Raw genomic sequence first — 21,322 nt, 5'->3', positions numbered from 1 at the left:
TCATCTATATTTATACCGTCCAACATGGCTTTCCATGAATTGTGCAGCCTGGCAGGTCTCTGGGTGAGCTGAGGGCAGGCCTCTGACACAGAGAGGACAAGTGTTCTTGGGCAAGTATTCATGTATTTCTGAGGAATTGAGTGTCACAGAATCCCTGGGAACTTGAGAGACTTTGTGAAGCCTTTTTACCTCTTTTCTTTCAGAACTTACAAGTTCTTAAAAATTAATCAGCTCTGATTGGAAAACTTGACTAAAGAATTTTTCTTTTTTAGGTGTTTGCATTCAACATATCTTTTTTCCAAAAAACAAACAGAATGTCATTAGGCAGGAGGGTGCAGAGTTTACCCTTGATAGATGATAGTTGCATTTCTAAATGTAAGGCTGGTACTTGGTTGAGTTTATTTCAGACTGAGGTCATGAGCTGTGGCATCTTAGTATGAAACCAACAGGTCCACACCCTGATAACATTTGGGAGACAAAAAACAGAGTACAAAAGGAGGCCACATGCCCTGTATTGAACTATTTAAAATTTAGAAGTCACACTAACAGAACATTAATAAGAAAAAGAATACAGTTACTTTTGCTGGTAGAATGGCTTGAGTGGTAGCATGGGTACCTAGCAGGTCTGAGTTCCTGAGTTCAAACCCTAGTACTGTCAAAAAACCAAATCGACCAACCAAACAAACAAACAAAGAAAAAAGATACTTTCATCTTTGCCTGAAAGGCAAGGTCCAAGTTTAGAATTTTTTTTTAAATTTGGCAGTAGTAAAAATTGATCTCAGGGCCTCCTGTTGGCTAAGCATGTGCTCTACTACTTGGTTGATTCCCTCTCCCCTCCCAGTCCTTTCAGCTTTTAGCTTGTTTTTCAGATAAGGTCTCCTGCTTTTCCCCAGGTCATCCTCGGATAAAGATCCTCCTACCTCTGCCTCTCAAGTAATTGAGATTACAGGCATGTACTACATCTGGTTTACTTTTTAAGACAGATCCTCACTAGCTTTTGCCCAGGCTATCCTCAAACCATGATTCCCCTAACTACCTCTCCTAAGTTGCTAGGATTAGACATGTGATCTACTAAGCCCTGACCATATGTTTTGAATTCTTAAAAATTAAGGTTAGTCTAATTCTCTGTTGGATTGTGGTGTTTGGGAACAGTAAACCTCAGTCCAGGCCTGGGCTCCCTTCCCACCTGTATTCCTACCCATAGCTCCCTTCTGTACCAGCGGAGGCCTCTTTTGGCCTCCAACAAGCTGTTTATATATGCTACATCAATAACTGTCCCTTGGCCACCCATTGGGCCCAGAGGAGCACATACCAGAGGTATTTTCTGCTTTCAGCAGACCCTGGAGTGGGACTCAAGGGATTTTGGTGCCTGACTAATGAGATGTGGTCTGGAAGGAGGGTGTATTACTAACACTGTCAAAATAAAGTATCACATCCTGAATATCTTGAACAATAGAAATTTTTGTCTCATACTTACAGAGACTAGAAATCAAGGTGTCAGCAACGTTGCTTCATTCTGAGAACTGCAAGGAACAGTTATTCTATGCCTCTTCCCTAGCTTCTGGTGGTTTGCCAACAATTTTGGCATCACTCAGATCACTGCTTTCATCTTCACAAGGATGCTAGTAATATTGGATTAGAGTACACTCTAATGACCCTGCCTTAACTTGATTACATATTCAAATACCCTATTTTCAAATAAGACTGCATTGTGAGGTACTCATGGTGAAGACTGCAACTGGTGAATTTTGGGAAAGCACAAGTCAACCTATAACAGAAGTAAGTGTGGGAGCCAGTGGTGAACACATTCCCTTGGCCTTATGAACATCTCATTCAATAGGGAAGGTTGTGTCTGAATGAGGTTCAGGGTGGGATTTTCTAAAGCTAGGAACCTATCACAGTGACCCTTATAAGGCATAACCTTCTAGGCATAAATTATTTCTTTATCACTGGTATCACTGCAGTCTTTGACATGAATTGACCCAACAGTCTGAAGAACAATAGAAAGGGTATGCACTTGACCTTCCTCAGAATCTCTCCAGTTAACTCAATTAAAAGAGGCTCTTTCTGCACCCTGAAGTATCCTTCCAACCAAGTCCACTTTATCACTTCATCCCCTTTCCCCAGTTCTCATTACAACTTCTCTCTCTGTTCATTTTGTAGATTATGAGTCACCACTAAGACCCAAATTGTTGGGTTTTTGCACCATGTTGGTTTGTGGCAAATCTTCAAGAAAAATGTGTTGGATCTCTGATTTTTGTTGGTTGCATTTTTTCACGCATCAGGTTTGGTTCTGGATGGTATATTTCTAGTTCTGAAGGCAGCCAGCCCTTCAATGTTCTGCATGTAGCTATTTCTGAGCCCACATTTTAAAAATAATCCATGGCGGGAAGGAGGGGTACTCAGTTCTGTGACTAAAAACAATCTCCTGGGAGCCAAAGAAACACACAGATAATGTTTATTCTCCATGCTAAAAATAGGTGGTCTGGTAATTTTTAGTCATTCCCCAAAATAAGATGTCTGGACTCAAATTCAGTTGTGGGTGCCTGTCTTTATGGGATCGAATGAGACTGACCATGTAGGGAGGAGCTGGGGTCATATGTTAGAAAAAAAAAAAAGAAAGAAAAGGTGTTTCTAGGAGAGAAGTTGGACCTTGCTACCAATTTAAGGTTTCCAGCTAATGAGGGTGTAGTTCAATTTCAAACATTTTTAGAGTTTAAAAAAAAAAAAACAAAAACAAAAACGAAGCAACCTCAAGGAATTATCGAGAGCATAAAGACCAGCAGTTGTTATATACAGGCTGTAAAAATGAGTTACTTCTTCCCCTCAGATGAGGGCAAAACATGGTCTGGAATCACAGCAAAATTAATTTGTTTGCTTGGGTATAAATTTAAAACAACTCACCTGATTTTTTTCTTCTTCTGTAATTTGCCAGAGTTAATTCAGTCCCCAGAGATTTACTTTTTACCACTTGGCTATAAAATCTGATTCAGTATCATACAGTTTTTCCCTGCCTACTAATGCCCAGACTAAATGTATACTTTAAAAAAAACACCAGGGCTGTAGCTTGTGTTTTTGCCATGTTTCTTATATAGACTTTCTGGGACCCTAGATGTGGGAAAAGGAAGCTGGGTCTTCAGGGTATTTAAATGTTTTTTTCTTCCTTTCTTGAAAAGTCAAGCTTAAAGAATCATCTATTGAATTACTGCTGGGCTTGAGCTCAATTATGAGACTTCTAAAAGAATGGAAAGAAACATGTTTAGTGAAAATGTGTTGAGGGCTGGGTGTCAAACTTCAAAGTAAAAATAGAATTTGAGTTATTCCTGTGTTGTGTGATAAAACCTTGCCTCCCCAGCCTAAGATCAGGAATAGGAGGGCCAGAGAGCTATCTGAAATCATAAGGCTGCGTGTGGGATTCAGACTAAGCCCATCTCACAGAACAAGCATTTGGAAGATGTTTGATGAGACAAGTGGAAGGAATATTGTTGACTCTGGTCAGTGTTCTACAAATGCATGTGTCATCAAATATTCCATGTGAATGTGTTGGGATGTAAGACACAGGATGTCTTACTAAGATATTTTCCTTGCATGTGTGTTATATACAGCTCTGTATGTTATTTTGAGTTGCCTTGAAAGTTCCTGTTGTAACCATGAGTGAGTTCAATATCAGACTATATTTCTTTCTTTCTTTCTTTTTGTGTGTTATTGGGGCTTGAACTCAGGGCCTACACCTTGAGCCACTCCAGCAGCCCATTTTTTTTTTTTTTTGTGATGGGTTTTTTTTTTTTTTTGAGATAGTCTTGTGGACTATTTGCCTGGGGATGGCTTCAAACTGTGATCCTTTTGATCTCTGCCTCTTGAGTAGCTAGGATGACAAGCATGAGCCACTGGTGCCCAGCCAGACTATATTTCTTATAGAGAAATCAAATCCTTGGTTGCACAATCATTTCATTGCTCCAAATGTTATAATTTGAAAACACCAAGGAGAGGATCTATGACCAAAACTCATGCAACTGGGCAGCTCTTGGTGTAGGCATGGACTCTTTTTCTGAAAGTTGGCACTTCCTGCCAGCCAGTGACTCTGGCTGTGGCTGTGGCTCATCTCCAGCACCATGAGTGTATTCAGCAGTGAGGAGTGCATTGTGTCCTTCACCCTGTAGTACTGAGTCTTCCTTAAAAATGAAAAAGGACAAGATACAGCTCCATTTTATGACATTATGACTTATGTGGATAATGGTGTGTTCCACATGGTAGTTGAAGTTCCACACTGGTCAAATGGAGATTGCTACAAAGGACATTTTAAATCCAATCAAGCAAGATGTGAAAAAAAGGAAAGCTTCATTATGTTGCAAGTTTTTTCCCTTATAAAGGATATATCTGAAACTATGATGTCATTCCCTCAAACACAGGAAGACCCAGGACACAGTGACAGATATGATCCAACTGATGTTTATGAAATCGGAAGCAAGGTACATGCAAGAGGTGAAATAATCAGGGTAAATGTTCTGGACATGTTGACTGTGATTGGTGAAGTCGAAACCAACTGGAAAGTCATTGCTGTTAATGTGGATGATCTTGATGCAGCCAGTTAAAATGACATTAATGATGTTGGATGGCTGAAACCTGGCAATCTAGAAGCTACTGTGGACTGGTTTAGAAAGATACAAGGTCTTGATGGAAAACCAGAAAGTGAATTTGCTTTCTATAAGGTCTTTGCAACTAATACTATTAAAAGTACTTATAACTATTGGGAAGCATTAGTACCAAGAAAATAGATGGAAAAGGAATCATTCACATGAGTACAGCAGTGTCTGAGAGCCCTTTCAGGGGTGATCCTGGTGCTACCAAAGCCACTGTAGATGCTTTGCCATCACCGTGTGAATCTGCTGATATTGCTGTATGCTATTCATCTGGAAGTATTGATGCAAAGGTAGTAGCTTTTCAAATTTAAAGAACCCATCTAACTCAAGCAAATTCTACTGTGACCAGTCCAATATATTCAAAGTTTTATTTTGCTGAAAGCATTTTTGTATCTCAACTAAGATAACTTTTAGTACATGCTTAAATGTCAAAGAAAATAACTTCAACCCCAGGATACTCTACCCAGCAAAGCTATCATTCAAAATAGATGGAGCAATAAAAGTCTTCCATGATAAGCAGAAACTAAAACAATATGTGACCACAAAGCCACCATTACAAAAGATTCTGCAAGGGATCCTGCACACAGAAAGTGACACCCAACTTAACCATGAAAAGGCAGGCAGCACCAAACCACAGGATAAGAAAAAGCAAGACAGTAGAGAGTAACATCAAGTTAGGTACACACAATCAAACCTTCAAACAACTAAGACAACTAAATGGCAGGAATCACCACATACCTATCAGTACTAACGCTTAATGTTAATGGACTTAACTCACCCATCAAAAGACACCGTTTGACAAAATGGATTAAAAAAGAAGATCCAACAATTTGTTGCTTACAGGAGACTCATCTCACTGACAGAAATAAGCATATGCTTAGGATGAAAGGCTGGAAGAAGATTTACCAAGCCAATGGCCCCCGAAAACAGGCAGGAGTAGCAATACTTATCTCTGACAAAGTAGACTTCAAACCTACATTGATCAAACGAGATAAAGAAGGACATTCCATACTAATAAAAGGGGAAATAGACCAAAAGGAAATAATAATCATCAATCTGTACGCACCCAATGTCAACGCACCCAATTTCATCAAACATACCCTCAAAGACCTAAAAGCATATATAAACGCCAACACAGTGGTTGTGGGAGACTTTAACACTTCATTATCATCAATAGATAGGTCATCCAAACAAAAACTCAATAAAGAAATCCAAGATCTAAAATATGCAATAGATCAAGTGGGCCTAGTAGATGTCTACAGAACATTTCATCCAACCTCTACACAATATACATTCTTCTCAGCAGCCCATGGAACCTTCTCCAAAATAGATCATATCCTAGGGCACAAAGCAAGCCTCAGCAAATATAAGAAAATAGAAATAATACCGTGCATACTATCTGACCACAATGCAGTAAAAGTAGAACTCAACAACAAAAGTAAAGACAAAAAACATGCAAACAGCTGGAAACTAAATAACTCATTACTTAATGAAGAGTGGATCATTGATGCAATAAAAGAGGAAATTAAAAAGTTCCTAGAAGTCAATGAAAATGAAAACACAACCTACCGGAACCTATGGGACACAGCTAAGGCAGTCTTGAGAGGAAAGTTTATAGCCATGAGTGCATATATTAAAAAGATTGAAAGATCCCAAATCAATGACTTAATGATACATCTCAAACTCCTAGAAAAACAAGAACAAGCAAATCCCAAAACAAATAGAAGGAGAGAAATAATAAAAATAAGAGCTGAAATCAACGAAATAGAAACCAAAAAAACCATACAAAGAATTAATGAAACAAAAAGTTGGTTCTTTGAAAAAATAAACAAGATCAATAGACCCCTGGCAAACCTGACTAAAATGAGGAGAGAAAAAACCCAAATTAGTAGAATTAGGAATGCAAAAGGGGAGATAACAACAAACACCATGGAAGTCCAGGAAATCATCAGAGACTACTTTGAGAACCTATATTCAAATAAATTTGAAAATCTTAAAGAAATGGACAGATTTCTAGATACATATGATCATTCAAAACTGAACCAAGAGGAAATTAATCACCTGAATAGACCTATAACACAAAATGAAATTGAAGCAGCAATCAAGAGTCTCCCCAAAAAGAAAAGTCCAGGACCTGATGGATTCTCTGCTGAATTCTATCAGACCTTTAAAGAAGAACTGATACCAACCCTCCTTAAACTGTTCCACGAAATAGAAAGGGAAGGAAAACTGCCAAACACATTTTATGAAGCCAGTATTACACTTATCCCAAAACCAGGCAAAGACACCTCCAAAAAGGAGAACTATAGGCCAATCTCCTAATGAACATTGATGCAAAAATCCTCAACAAAATAATGGCAAACCGAATTCAGCAACACATCAAAAAGATTATTCACCACGACCAAGTAGGCTTCATCCCAGGGATGCAGGGGTGGTTCAACATACGAAAATCAATAAACGTAATAAACCACATTAACAGAAGCAAAGACAAAAACCACTTGATCATCTCAATAGATGCAGAAAAAGCCTTTGATAAGATCCAACATCATTTCATGATAAAAGCTCTAAGAAAACTAGGAATAGAAGGAAAGTTCCTCAACATTATAAAAGCTATATATGACAAACCTACAGCCAGCATTATACTTAACGGAGAAAAACTGAAACCATTCCCTCTAAAATCAGGAACCAGACAAGGATGCCCACTATCTCCACTCCTATTCAACATAGTACTGGAATTCCTAGCCAGAGCAATTAGGCAAGAAGAAGGAATAAAAGGAATACAAATAGGTAAAGAAACTGTCAAAATATCCCTATCTGCAGATGACATGATCCTATACCTTAAAGACCCAAAAAACTCTACTCAGAAGCTTCTAGACAACATCAATAGCTATAGCAAGGTAGCAGGATATAAAATCAACATAGAAAAATCATTAGCATTTCTATACACTAATAATGAACAAACTGAAAAAGAATATAGGAAAACAACTCCATTTACAATAGCCTCAAAAAAATCAAATACCTAGGTGTAAACCTAACAAAAGATGTGAATGACCTCTACAAGGAAGACTATACACTTCTGAAGAAAGAGATTGAGGAAGACTATAGAAAGTGGAGAGATCTCCCATGCTCATGGATTGGTAGAATCAACATAGTAAAAATGTCGATACTCCCCAAAGTAATCTACATGTTTAATGCAATTCCCATCAAAATTCCAATGACATTCATTAAAGAGATTGAAAAGTCTACTGTGAAATTTATATGGAAACACAAGAGGCCACGAATAGCCAAGGCAATACTCAGTCAAAAGAACAATGCAGGAGGTATCACAATACCTGACTTCAAACTATATTACAAAGCAATAATAATAAAAACAGCATGGTACTGGCACAAAAACAGACATGAAGACCAGTGGAACAGAATAGAAGATCCAGATATGAAGTCACACAACTATAACCAACTTATCTTTGACAAAGGAGCTAAAAATATACGATGGAGAAAAGACAGCCTCTTCAACAAAAACTGCTGGGAAAACTGGTTAGCAGTCTGCAAAAAACTGAAACTAGATCCATGTATATCACCCTATACCAAGATTAACTCAAAATGGATCAAGGATCTTAATATCAGACCCCAAACTCTAAAGTTGATACAAGAAAGAGTAGGAAATACTCTGGAGTTAGTAGGTATAAGTAAGAACTTTCTCAATGAAACCCCAGCAGCACAGCAACTAAGAGATAGCATAGATAAACGGGACCTCATAAAACTAAAAAGCTTCGTTCATCAAAAGAAATGGTCTCTAAACTGAAGAGAACAACCACAGAGTGGGAGAAAATATTTGCCAACTATACATCAGACAAAGGACTGATAACCAGAATATACAGGGAACTTAAAAAACTAAATTCTCCCAAAACTAATGAACCAATAAAGAAATGGGCATGTGAACCAAATAGAACTTTCTCAAAAGAAGAAATTCAAATGGCCAGAAAACACATGAAAAAATGCTCACCATCTCTAGCAATAAAGGAAATGCAAATTAAAACCACACTAAGATTCCACCTCACCCCTGTTAGAATAGCCATCATCAGCAACACCACCAACAACAGGTGTTGGCGAGGATGTGGGGAAAAAGGAACCCTCTTACACTGTTGGTGGGAATGTAGACTAGTACAACCACTCTGGAAAAAAATCTGGAGGCTACTTAAAAAGCTGGACATCGATCTACCATTTGATCCAGCAATACCACTCTTGGGGATATACCCAAAAGACTGTTACTCCAGAGGCACCTGCACATCCATGTTTATTGCGGCACTATTCACAATAGCCAAGTTATGGAAACAGCCAAGATGCCCCAGCACTGACGAATGAATTAAGAAAATATGGTATCTATACACAATGGAATTTTATGCGGCCATGAAGAAGAACGAAATGCTATCATTCGCTGGTAAATGGATGGAATTGGAGAACATCATTCTGAGTGAGGTTAGCCTGGCCCAAAAGACCAAAAATCGTATGTTCTCCCTCATATGTGGACATTAGATCAAGGGCAAACACAACAAGGGGATTGGACTATGAGCACATGATAAAAGCGAGAGCACACAAGGGAGGGGTGAGGATAGGTAAGACACCTAAAAAAGTAGCTAGCATTTGTTGCCCTTAACGCAGAGAAAGTGAAGCAGATACCTTAAAGCAACTGAGGCCAATAGGAAAAGGGGACCAGGTACTAGAGAAAAGGTTAGATCAAAAAGAATTAACCTAGAAGGCAACACCCACGCACAGGAAATCAATGTGAGTCAATGCCCTGTATAGCTATCCTTATCTCAACCAGCAAAACCCCTTGTTCCTTCCTATTATTGCTTATACTCTCTCTACAACAAAATTAGAGATAAGGGCAAAATAGTTTCTGCTGGGTATTGAGGGGGGGGAGAGGGAGGGGGCGGAGTGGGTGGTAAGGGAGGGGGTGGGGGCAGTGGGGAGAAATGAACCAATCCTTGTATGCACATATGAATAATAAAAGAAAAATGAAAAAAAAAATGTCAAAGAAGTTGTGATCTATTCACATTTATGAATAAGATGTGAAAATGAACACATATTGGATTGTGTATGTTTGCCATGTGTTAGGAAATAAGACTATTTTGCTGAAAAACAATCCATGCAACTGAAATATGACATATCATTCATACCATGTCATATGACCAGTAGATGTGATTTTAAAGATGATGTCTCTTAATCCCATCCCAAATTAATTATCTTATTTCTAATGAATCATTTTGGATCTCTCATGAAACCATGGGCATTTTTAGGGGCAGTTGCACAAATTTCATATTATAACCATAATTTTGGAGTCATTGTCTTCTTCAAAAACTTTAAGTGTAATTTCTTTTCTTTTTGGCGTTGTGAAAGTAAATGTCTCAGAATCACCCATTCTATTATATAAACAATGACCTTAAAGCTAAGGTTATGTAGGAAGTTAGTGGCAAAAGTGAGAAACCACATTCGTGGCCATTTCTTAAACTTCCCTGGATCTTAACAAGATGTCTATCTCATGATTTTTCTACCACTTGTAATTAACATAGGTAGTGTTGACATTATTTTCTGCTTTATATTCTCCACAGATTGTCTTGGGAGGATTTTTCTGGGGCTTGTTTGTATACCTGCTCTGATAGACCTGGACATAACCCCATGTGTGTTGCCCTCAGTTGGGAAGCAAATGGCAGGATCCTATGGTGACTTCACAGTTCTGCTTTTGTTCTCATTCATCTAGGATGTGTGTGTACATACCATTACCACTTCATTCACAGCTCACTGTCAGCAAGCCAAGAATCTCATCACCTTATCCCATATTCACATTAGCATGAATCATTTAAATCAACATTTCTGTTGGGCTGCACTGGGGAGACTGTTGTTTGGGAAGTTGGGTGCATCTTCTGTGCTGGCTGACAGTGGTAGTTTTGTTTGCTCTTGGTGGGCTCAAGTGTTTGTTTAGACACAGCCCCTGAACATTGTCTTGTTGTCTTGGCCCAGTAGGCAGTGACTTTGGCTCAAAACATCATGGCCTCTGGTATCAACAAAGTCTTGTCTTCACAGTTTTCCTTGTGTTAGCTGGAGGAATGAATGTCTTTGTCTGTAAGTGTGCCTGTTAGGAATATTTTCCTTACTTATAAAGGAAAAGGAAAACAGAATAAGCCACAGAGTTCTCTAGAAACACCTAGATGTGTTCAGATTTCGCTGTGAAGTTATATGCTCTTCTTCCCTCAATCACTTGAGGGAACAGAATGGTGGCACATTTTGATATTTCATAGACTTCAATAGCCTCTACCTTGGACAGTGAATGGGAAGGCAATCCAAATTTAAATAGTCTTTCAGTCACTTTGGTGCCTTTCAAAAAGAAGAACAACAATATATTGAACCTATACACTGTGCGAACTATACCATTCTTTGATTTTGGACTTGTGCATTTGAGTTGTTTGGTTCAATGGGATGTTAATAAATGTGAGGCCCATAATATGCTTGGGCTATTGGCTTTCCTTTTGCATTTGTGTCCAGGCTATGTGATACAAACATTCCTATCTGTTGGTTCCCCAAAGCATGTTCATTCCAGAAGGACAAGAAACAGAGTAGGTGCCAAGCCCAGCTGAGCCCATCCTAAATCATCTGAATCAAAACCAACCTGCAGATGTTTTAAGCAAGAAATAAATACTTCTTGTCTCTGCAATTTTGTTTGTTACATGGCAATAGCTGAGTCTGTTTTTTTTTTTTTTGAGACAGGTTCTTGTTATATAACCCACACTACCTTGATCTCATGATCTTCTTGCCTGTGCCCTGAGTGTTGGGAATACAGTGTGTGCCATCACATTCAGTTAAAAGCCAGTTCCATGTAACACTACAACTCTTACTGTCAACTTTCATTTCCTAACAATTCTTTGAGACTTTGCAGTTGGTTTTTATGTAATAATAGCTGATTGGTATAGGCCACTACTATCATTACTACTTCCAGCTCAGTGAGGTCACTTTTTAAAGATAGACATATAAATTGTGTTCTGATTCCCACAATGATGTCATCTGACATAGTGGGAGAGGAGGGCAGGTGGGCCAGGTGCACACAACTTGATTTGCTGACAATTTCTGGACAAGAGTTTAATTGACATTTGTGGTCATGTACTTGAAATAACACCAATCAGTGAGATATATATTTTTTTCTTCTAATTTGTCTGTGTGCACAGAAAACTTTGGATTCCATTTTATTTTCATTTTTTTGTTTAATTGTTGGACACTTATGAAGGTACATTTTAAAATATCTACTGTTTTAACCACATTGCATTTAATTGGTGTGCTGTCATTTCACCATGATTTTTAACATTGATACAAGAAAGTGGCTTGAAAATAAACATCTGGGTTTCTTGTACTGAAAATAGCAAAGAACCTGTTGTTATCTATATTAGTCAGAGTTCTCCAGAAGAAACAGAACCAACAGAAGAAAGATGGATGATAGATAAATAGACAAAAGGGGACATATTTTGAGAATCAGATCACGCAACTACGAAGGCTGAGAAGACCTACTGTAGGCCATGTGCAAGCTGGGAAGCCAGTGACATAGCTCAGTATAAGTTTGAAAGCCTACGAACCAGGGAGGCAATGGTGTACCTTTCAGTCTGAGACCTAAGGACAAAGAATGTGGAGGGCTGCTGGTGCAGGTCCTGCAGTCCAAAGGGTGGAGAAACTGGGTATATCTGACATCCAAGGGGAGAAGAGAGTGGCTGTCCGTGCTGTAGAGACAGAGCCTTTTGTTTTCACTGGGTTCTTAATGGATTAGATGGTGCCAGCCCATGTTGGAAGGGTCTTCCTTTCTTAGTCCATGGATCCAGATACCAGTCTCTTCCAGAAACACTCTCACAGACAGACCCAGAAATACTGCTTTACTATCTATCTCAGTATCTCTTAACTTGGGCAACTTGACACCAAAAATTAACAAATATAGTGTTCTGGAAGGTAAGAAGGAAGTCCTCTCTCAAGGAATTTAAGCTTATGTCTTACCCAGTGGCTTGAGTAGTGAAAATTTGGCCAAAAAACCAAAATAACTTTTTACTGGGAAATTTCCAACATGTACAAAGGTAGTGAATCCCTATGTAAATACTATCCTGCTTCAGTAATCGCCAACTAAAGATTAGTCTTGTTTCATCTATATCCTCATCCATTTTTCTCCTCCCAAGTTATTTTGAAGCAAGCTCCGGACACTAAATATTTTTATCTCTATTTTAGTATCTCTAAAGGACTCAACAAAGAACCACAGTGCCATTATCATATTTAAGAGTTAACAATAATTTCTTAATATTACCACTATGTAATAGTCTCATAATTGCTTTTTTTATAGGTTGTTTATTTGAAACAAAATTCAAATAAGGACCATTGTGATTTGTTCATGGTTCATGAATTTCTTTCACTCTACAAGTTTCTCTTCCATGTGTCACTCTTTTTTCCCCTTATAAATTATTTCTGGAAGAAAACCAGGCTCTTTTTCCCAGTTCCTGACTGTTGGTATTTGTTGATTGTATCCCCTGGTGTGACTAATAGGTTTCTAAGTCCTTTGTATTTCTTGAAATTGGTAATTCTATATAGAAGCTTAATCAACCCCAGTTTGATGTTTTTGCCAAGATGTTTTATGGGAGGTAATGGTTCTTCTTTCAAGTGGCACACAATGTCTGGTTGTCTCTTCTTGTATGACTCTAGCTGACATTGATGCTGTGTGACAAGACCCATTAACTTATAGGAGTCTGTAAATCAATGATATTCTGTCAGGTATTCTTCATTCATTATCTATAATACTTACATAGTTACTATGTGTTATTTACTGCTACAGCTCATATGGCCAGGGTGGGGTAAATGCTTGATTCTTGTCCTTCATTTATTTGTATTTATCTTCTCCTTTATTTGCTATTCTTTGATGGTGGCAAATTAGCTTGCTAGGAATTTAAAAATCTAATTTATTTAAACAATTGTATTTTGGTCTGTTACAGTTTTTATCCTTATTGGTATTTAGATTTTTCCATCTTTGGCCTATGAAAAATCTCTTCAATCTGACTTCTGAGTGCTTTCAAGTGACTTCTGAGTGTGACTTTAACTATGTTTTCTTGCTTTCTGAAATGCAAGATGTGAATATTCTGTTCATATATATATATATATTTACATATGCACACTGGCGTATATATGTTATATGTGAGTATATATGTTTGTATGTGTATAGTAGGCTCTACAATCTGTTAGATCAATAAGAAAATAAGTTATACCTCATCTTTTTCTTACCTGTCTTTAAATTTTCTGCTATATTGCTTCCAGAATGCTTTTGTTAAACACAGATATTATTCTTTAAGTGAAAGGACTAAATGACTACTAGACTTTCTTTTCTGAGAACCATCCAAAACAGCACAAGAGCAGTAGTGGTAGAAATTAGCAGGGTCAGGTGTGGTGATATACACTTATAATCCTGGCTACTTGGGAGGTAAAAGAAGGAAGATCATGGTCTGAGGCCATCCTAGACTCAAGCATGAGACCCTATCTAAAACACACACACACACACACACACACACACAAAACAACAACAACAACAACAAAAGCTAAAGTAAAAAAGAATTTGAGGCGTGGCACAAGTGGTAGAGCACTTGCCTAGCAATTGTGAGGCCCTGAGTTCAAACGCCAGTACCAAAAAAAAAAAAAGGAAGATAATAGTTCTTTGTCTTTCCTGAAACTAGGCAGCACTATATTGGGTAAAATTAGAAGAGGATGCCAATGGCTGATAGAACTGACATAACTCTCTGGGTCGAAAGTAGGGAATAAATTTTTCTTAAAAAATGAAAGAAATTTTAAGAGGGCTCTTGGTTTCCTTTAATGAGACCAACAAAGAGGAGTCGAAGGAAGAATTGCTAGGACACATCACTTTTACTCTCTCCAACTCCTCATCAAGGGAATCAGTCTGGAGCTATGAGGGAGAAGAATAGAGAAATAGCCACTACTTTATAAGTTTGGCCAGAGGCAGCTAGGCAGGAGTGAACAAACACTAACCAGCAAGCCAGAGATTCAGAGCTTCATGCCAAGTCTGCCAAACTCCTTCCTGGCTGGTCTGCTTGCCCTAAAGCAGGAAGTCCTCAACACTGAAGGGAGATGCTTCCCTATAGGGAGAGGACACAACAAATTCTGGACAACACACCTAGAATGAAACTTTAGGGTGGACCAACACATGCTTCCATTCTTCCTTCATTTTATTTGAACAAACTGTAGGTCCAAGGCGATGTGAATCTACTCAAAGAAGAGTAACCCTAGAACAGGGCTCTATATCATGTATACAACATGGGTGCACAGCTATCAATATAGAAGGAAACATTAAACCAACAGCATAAACCTTTCCTTGTTCAACTGTCCCTGCCTCTAGGATGTCTCCCCCACTTCTCCCACTGGCCAAGTTAGATGTTTTTTTTTTTGTTTTTTGCATTATGTAGTCTCATGCACACATATCTTTTCCTAACTTATAACATAGTTCCAAATTTTGATTTACTTGGTCACTGCTTTGCTAGACTAAGATTCTGGAATGCAGCTGCTTGATTTTTATTTATGTACCCTCAATAAATAGCACAGAGCTTGGAGCATGTCAGGCTTAGATAAAATTTAAATAAAAGAGTTAAATGCAATTTATATCTTTGTAGATAACATAGGATTAATAAAAAACAAGACACACAATCTTTCCATCATTGGCTAGATTACTACTCCAAAAGCTAATTGGAGAATTAAGATAATTCTTTAGATTAAGCTTGTCCAATAGAAATACAATGTGAGTCAAACAGGTAATTAAAATTTTTCTAATATCCTCATTAAAAAATAGCTAAAATTCATTTCAATGATATATTTAATTGAACTCAGTGTGTCTCAAATATTTCAAAATATATAGGCATTAAATGATTAACACACTATTTTACCTATTAAAAATTACCTTAAGACTTAAATAGTCACATGTTGTATTGGGTAGTGAATTTCTAGGTAAGGCAGATCCCAGGTAATAGGGTATGTGGCTAATGATGGGTCCTTGCCACAGAATTAATGAGCTAGATTTCTTCTTTTGTAGTGCTGCTACTTTCATGAATCACGTTTATCCATTTGCTTATCAAACCTGCAGACATAGTTCTAAGAAAGTGTTTTTTTCCCCCTCAGAAGAAAGGAGTCAAATTCTTAGTTGTGTCTATCTTACACACACACACACACACACACTCACACACAAATCCAATTTGGTTAACTTGCCTGCTACAAATGATGGACTTTTGTATGTTTTTAAGCTGTCCTGTGGGGATCTGGTGTTTTTCCAGCTGGCAGCTACACTATTGTTAGATCAACAATTAGCCCAGTCTTTTGAGTTGCATAACAAATGTACTAGCTCCCAGGAAGTGAATGGTGCCAAGACAAACTTACGACAATTTAGGTGGGTTCTCCTTTAATATGCTTTATTCTGTATTTGTGGTAACCTAGGGCTGTGAAATAATGTGCCAAACTTAAATACTATATTTTTCAAAAAAAATTTAAAGAGAAAATAAAGGGATTGGAATTCTCTTTTTAACCAATATTTTCTGAGAAAAGCTCCAAACTGGAAAGTTAGAAAGGTCTTAGAATTGAACCCATGAATGCAACTGAATTTCAGCATTAATTAAATTCTGCCACTCTTCTTATTGCCAGATGTCCATAAGTGGGAAAAGGCAAGGAAATCACAGAAAACTTCAAAATAAAAAGGGTAATATATGAAAACCCCAAGCTAACATCACAATAGTAAAAATCAGAAAGTTTTTCTTCTAACATTAGGGGCACAAAAATTATGCTCATGTTTGCCATTTACATTCAACATAGTATCAGAGCAGAAGTCCTAAGCCAGAGCTACTAGGCAAGAAAAAGAAATAAGTTGCATCAAAATTAGAAGAAAAAGAAAGAAAAAATTTACAGATGACATCATCTTCTTTCTTTTTGTTGCTTTTATTTTTTTCTTTTCAGATGACATCATCTTATTTGTAGACAATCCTAAAGATCACACACACACACATACTTTAGGATTAATGAACAAATTCATCCAAGTTGCAAGATACAAAAATCAACATATAAAAATCAATTGTATTTTTACAAGTAAGAATAAACAATGCCCTAAGGAAATTGCATAAATTGTGCCACTTAGATTAACATTAAAAGGGATAAAATACTTAGGAAGAAAGTTAAACAAGGAAGCGAGAGACTTGTTACTATAAAACACTGCTGAAATAAAGAACACATACGTAAATGGAAAGACATTTGGTGGTCATAGGTTGGAAAATTTAAGATTGTTAAAATGTTCATAGTATATCAAAATGATCTAGTGTAATCTCTACCAAAATCACAATGGTATGTTTAAAGAGAAACAGAAAATGGTCTCCCTCCGCCCCTGTTTTTGGAGGTTGTAATGGGGCTTTGGAACTCAGGGCCTCATGCTTGTTAGGCAGATGCTCTGCTGCTTGAGCCTTCAGCCTTTTTGCTTTAGTTGTTGTTTAGATAGGGTCTGGCATTTTTTCCTAGAGACTGTTTTGGATTACAATCCTACTTATGATTCCTGAGTAGCTGGGATGAAATACATGCGTCACTACACCAGGATTTGTGATGAGGTCCTGCTAACCTTTTCCCCTGGGCTGGCCTTGAACTGTGATCCTCCTGATCTCTGCCTCCTGAGTAGCTGGGATCACATACATGAGCCACAATGCCCAGCCCAAAACAGTTTTGAGAAAGAACTATAAGGCTAGTACCAGTAGCTTTAGACTAAATATGATAGATTGTTGACTCAAAGTGGTAAAGAAATTAGGCTGCTCAGTCCCTTAGAGTTAGCATGAATTGAATTGGCTTTTTTGAGTAAGCACTGGTAATATGCTTCAGGGTGCAGAATGTGATTCAGTAGTTTACCTAAATTTTGCTCATTTTTACTTTTGAGAAGGAGAATTCTATTCAATACATCTAGCCACCCCTCCATCCAACTCGTCCATTTACTTATCCATTCATCGTTCCTCCCTCCCTTCCTCCATTCCACCTCCACTGACTGGTATTTATTTCGTGTCTCCGACCTATGTACCAGAAGCTGTTTTAGTAGCTCGAGGTACCACACTGATTAATACGAATTCCCTAGACTATGGAATTCACATTCTCCATATTTCTAGATTGGAGACCACTCAGAACAAGGCAAAGGGCTAGTTATGACTAAAGAGAATTGGGAATTAAAAAAGAATGTCTGTAGGACTCTAACTGTATGACCAGAAATACTAACCTCTTAACCAGCACATAAACACATTGGGAAAAGCCCACTTCTTTTTGTACATATGGGGAAAATAAAATACATTGGGGAATGTTGAGGAAAACTTTTGTGGAATCCTGGAGTGACTAACTTTACCAGAAGGTCATAAATGAAATTAACTATTGTGTTCACTGGGTTAGAAAAGAGAAAACTCAGAGGAGAAGTTTTGAGAAGCTGTTCTTATTCATCTAGGTGTCCTTTATCCTTTTCAGTCACCTAACTGCTGGGAGGTTATGGAATGTGAGAGTCTTCTGATTTTATGTTATCCTAATTTTAGAAGCTTCAGAAAAGTATAGAAGAGGAAGGTAAAAATGATTTCTAATTTCACTATCCAAAGATCTCTTCTACAAAATCTCTTGAAGTAGCCTCTAGGTTTCTTTCTATACAGCTGCATCCATAGCCCGTGACAATGTGTCTAAGAAACAATTCCATGTCTTGCTCTTTTCATTTATCATGAAAACATGCATTTCCCTGTATTACTAAGTATCTTTGAAATCATAAAGTTTTAATGGCTGTGTAAGATTCTACTGTATGAACATACCAACTCCATTTGGATATTTACACTGCTCCTTTTGTTTTTAATACCACCTTAATAAACATGTGTATGCACCAATGTTTATGTTTACGTGATTTTTTTTTCTGTTAGGATAAACTCCTGAAAGGGGTATTTCTTGGGCAATGATTCAACATTTTAAAGGCAAACAGCTCAATTTTCTACAGGCAGAGGAAAAAGGGGGGGATTTGAATGTTAGCTGGGATATGGTATCCTGTCTTATTTCCAGGGGGGAGTATCATAATTGATATCTTATACAATTTCTTAGCGAGGAGAACCTCAATGAGAACATTCTTGAAGCCGTTTCAGATTAGTGCAGCAGCAAAGTCCTTAGTCAAATCAGGGTAGTATTTTTTTTTTCTTTGCCTTTCAGTTCCTAAGTCAAAGCAAGACAAGCAGACACGTAAATTGGAGGTTGAAACCATCACTTACAGCTGCCCTTGATAAAAGGGCAGCAGTTCCAAGTGCTTTCCTGCCGGCAGCTGCCTTCTCACTCTGTATCACTCCTTTCCCTGTATCATCTTGCCTTTCTCATTTGGTCCCAAGTGCAGAGCCAAGAGGGCATCTGCTCTCAAGCTTAAATCTGCTCACTTTATCACTCTGCATTGCATCCTACCAGAGGGGGCTTTTTTGTTTCTTTCCTCCTCTCCTCCCACCCTCCCCAACCTTTTAGCAGTTTATAACAAGTTCCTCTCTTGGATACAGAAAAAGCAGGCCCTCAACAGGATCTGAGTGTGCTGTTTGGAACTGTTTATGACTTATTTTGGACTCTCCAGGCAGGGCCATAAATACACAGTTAATCTGCCTGATAGCAAGAGCAGTCACCTTGGCCCCAAGAGATTAACCACAAGTGGAAACACAGCGACCCCATCCTTCCTGCATGGCTACGCATTGCAGCTGTCTGCAAACTGGCCTTGTGTGGGTCCCCAGGGGGAAACTGATGCTCCAGGTGCCTCCTTGGGCTGCTTCCTTTCCTTGCACAATCCTCCAATTCCCCAATGCCATCTTGATCCTTCCTTGTCCTTGGAAAAGACCCATCAGTTCCCTAGGCCATGATGTTGCCTCTTTAACTTAAATTTGGAATTTATTCTCCATCATTGTGCTTTCAAAGCCTTGCCACTTTCTACTTGATCCTTTTGGGCAGCTCTGACCAATAGGGTAGCCACTCTCCATGTGTGGCTGTTTGAACTTAAGTGAAATAAAAAGAACGGAAGTACAAAAAAAATTAGCTTTCTCAGTCTCTCTAACCACAAGTCAAGTATTCAGCAGCCACATGTGGCTAGTATTGGCTAAGGCAGGTATAGATGTTTTCATCATTACAAAAGGTTCTTTTGGACAGGGATGGTTTATGACGTAGCACTGGAGAAAGCAAAGGGAGGGAAATATGGTCTCCCCACTTCATACTTTGGATTTTTTGCCAGCCTGAGGATGAAAAAAATAACAGTAGCTGACAGGTGTTAAGCTTTTACTCCATGTCGGAAAATGTGATGAGAGCCCAAGGTGCCCTATCTCACTGAAGGCACGAAATAACCCTGGAAGATGGGGATTACTACTGTGCCCGTTACGTAGGTAAGAATAAGAAAAGTTGAGCAACTCTCCCAAGACGACACAGATAGATTCTGAATAAGTTCTGCCTTTATCCCAGCCAAACTGTCCTCAATCACTGTATGAAGCCCCATGTCTGGGCTGTCACTCCTAGGTTCCAGGGCAGTTTGGGGATTTTTCAAACTCTGCAGAGTTCTTGGAGTAAGGGCCTGGGACTAGCAAAGAGGTTTCTTTGCCTGGAGTTGGGCAGCTCAGGCGGCACACCCCAGATCCATCTGTACCTGGAGTAGAATATTCTAGAAACCTCTTTGAGTAGACAAAAGTTGGGAGTTCATTGAGAGTTGTATGGAAGTGGGGAAGATCTACAGAGGGTCCTTGATTTTTTTCTAGCTTAAGACAAAAACTGACTTGGAGACCAAAGGTCTTCATAAGGCTCAAATCCAGACACTCTGGAATACCCTCACGTGTCAGAGAGGTGCTTTGCATGTGGCCACATGGAGGAGGCTGGGACAGTGTAAGGAAGGGAGGAGTGAAGAGGCCCCAGGGTGGCTCTAGAGAGGATTCCGTATTGTGTCTCAAGGAGGTCCTCGATAACCAGTGCTCTCTTTTTTAATTCTTCAGCTTTATTTAGGTATAATTGACAAAAAATTTTATCATGTGGTATGCTACATGATATTTTGATATAGGTATACATGGTGAAGTGATTAAATCAAGGTAATAACACATCTATCATCTCACATACTTATCATTTTTTTTTGTGGTGAGAACATTTAAGATCTCTTGCCCTTGTAGCAATTTTCAGGCATGCAATACCATATTCTTACCTAGGTCTCCAGAAATTACATCTACCTGAAGTTTCATATCCTTTGACTAACATCGCTCAGTCATTTCCTCCTTTGTCTCCCACCCTCATCACAATTCCTTGGCAGCCACCATTCTCCTCTCTGTTTTTATGAGCTCAGTTATTTTAGACTTGACATATGTATAAGATCATGTGATATTTGTTTTTCTATACTTGGCTACTTAGCATAATGTCTTTTAGTTTCATCTATGTTGTCAGAAATAACAAAATATCATTCTCTTTAAAGGATGAATAGTATTCCATTGTGTATGTGTACCATGTTTTCTTTACCCATTCATTCACTGATGGACACTTAGATTGACTCAGTATCTTGGCTATTGTGAATGCTGCTGAAATGAACATTGGAGTACAGATGTCTCTTTGACATACTGATTTCATTTCCTTTGGCTCTT

At 38.3% G+C, this 21,322-nt stretch overlaps 1 pseudogene; it reads left to right on the top strand.

Annotated features, from left to right (window-relative positions):
• The first annotated feature begins 4,112 nt into the window (after positions 1 to 4,112).
• LOC109677388 (inorganic pyrophosphatase pseudogene) lies at positions 4,113 to 4,951 on the top strand (annotated as a pseudogene).
• Positions 4,952 to 21,322: the final 16,371 nt, after the last annotated feature.

The sequence above is a fragment of the Castor canadensis genome, chromosome 5 (assembly GCF_047511655.1).
Source record: "Castor canadensis chromosome 5, mCasCan1.hap1v2, whole genome shotgun sequence".
NCBI lineage: Eukaryota > Metazoa > Chordata > Mammalia > Rodentia > Castoridae > Castor > Castor canadensis.
Note: the sequence above shows the minus strand (reverse complement) of the source record. Positions and strands in the feature narration are given on the sequence as shown.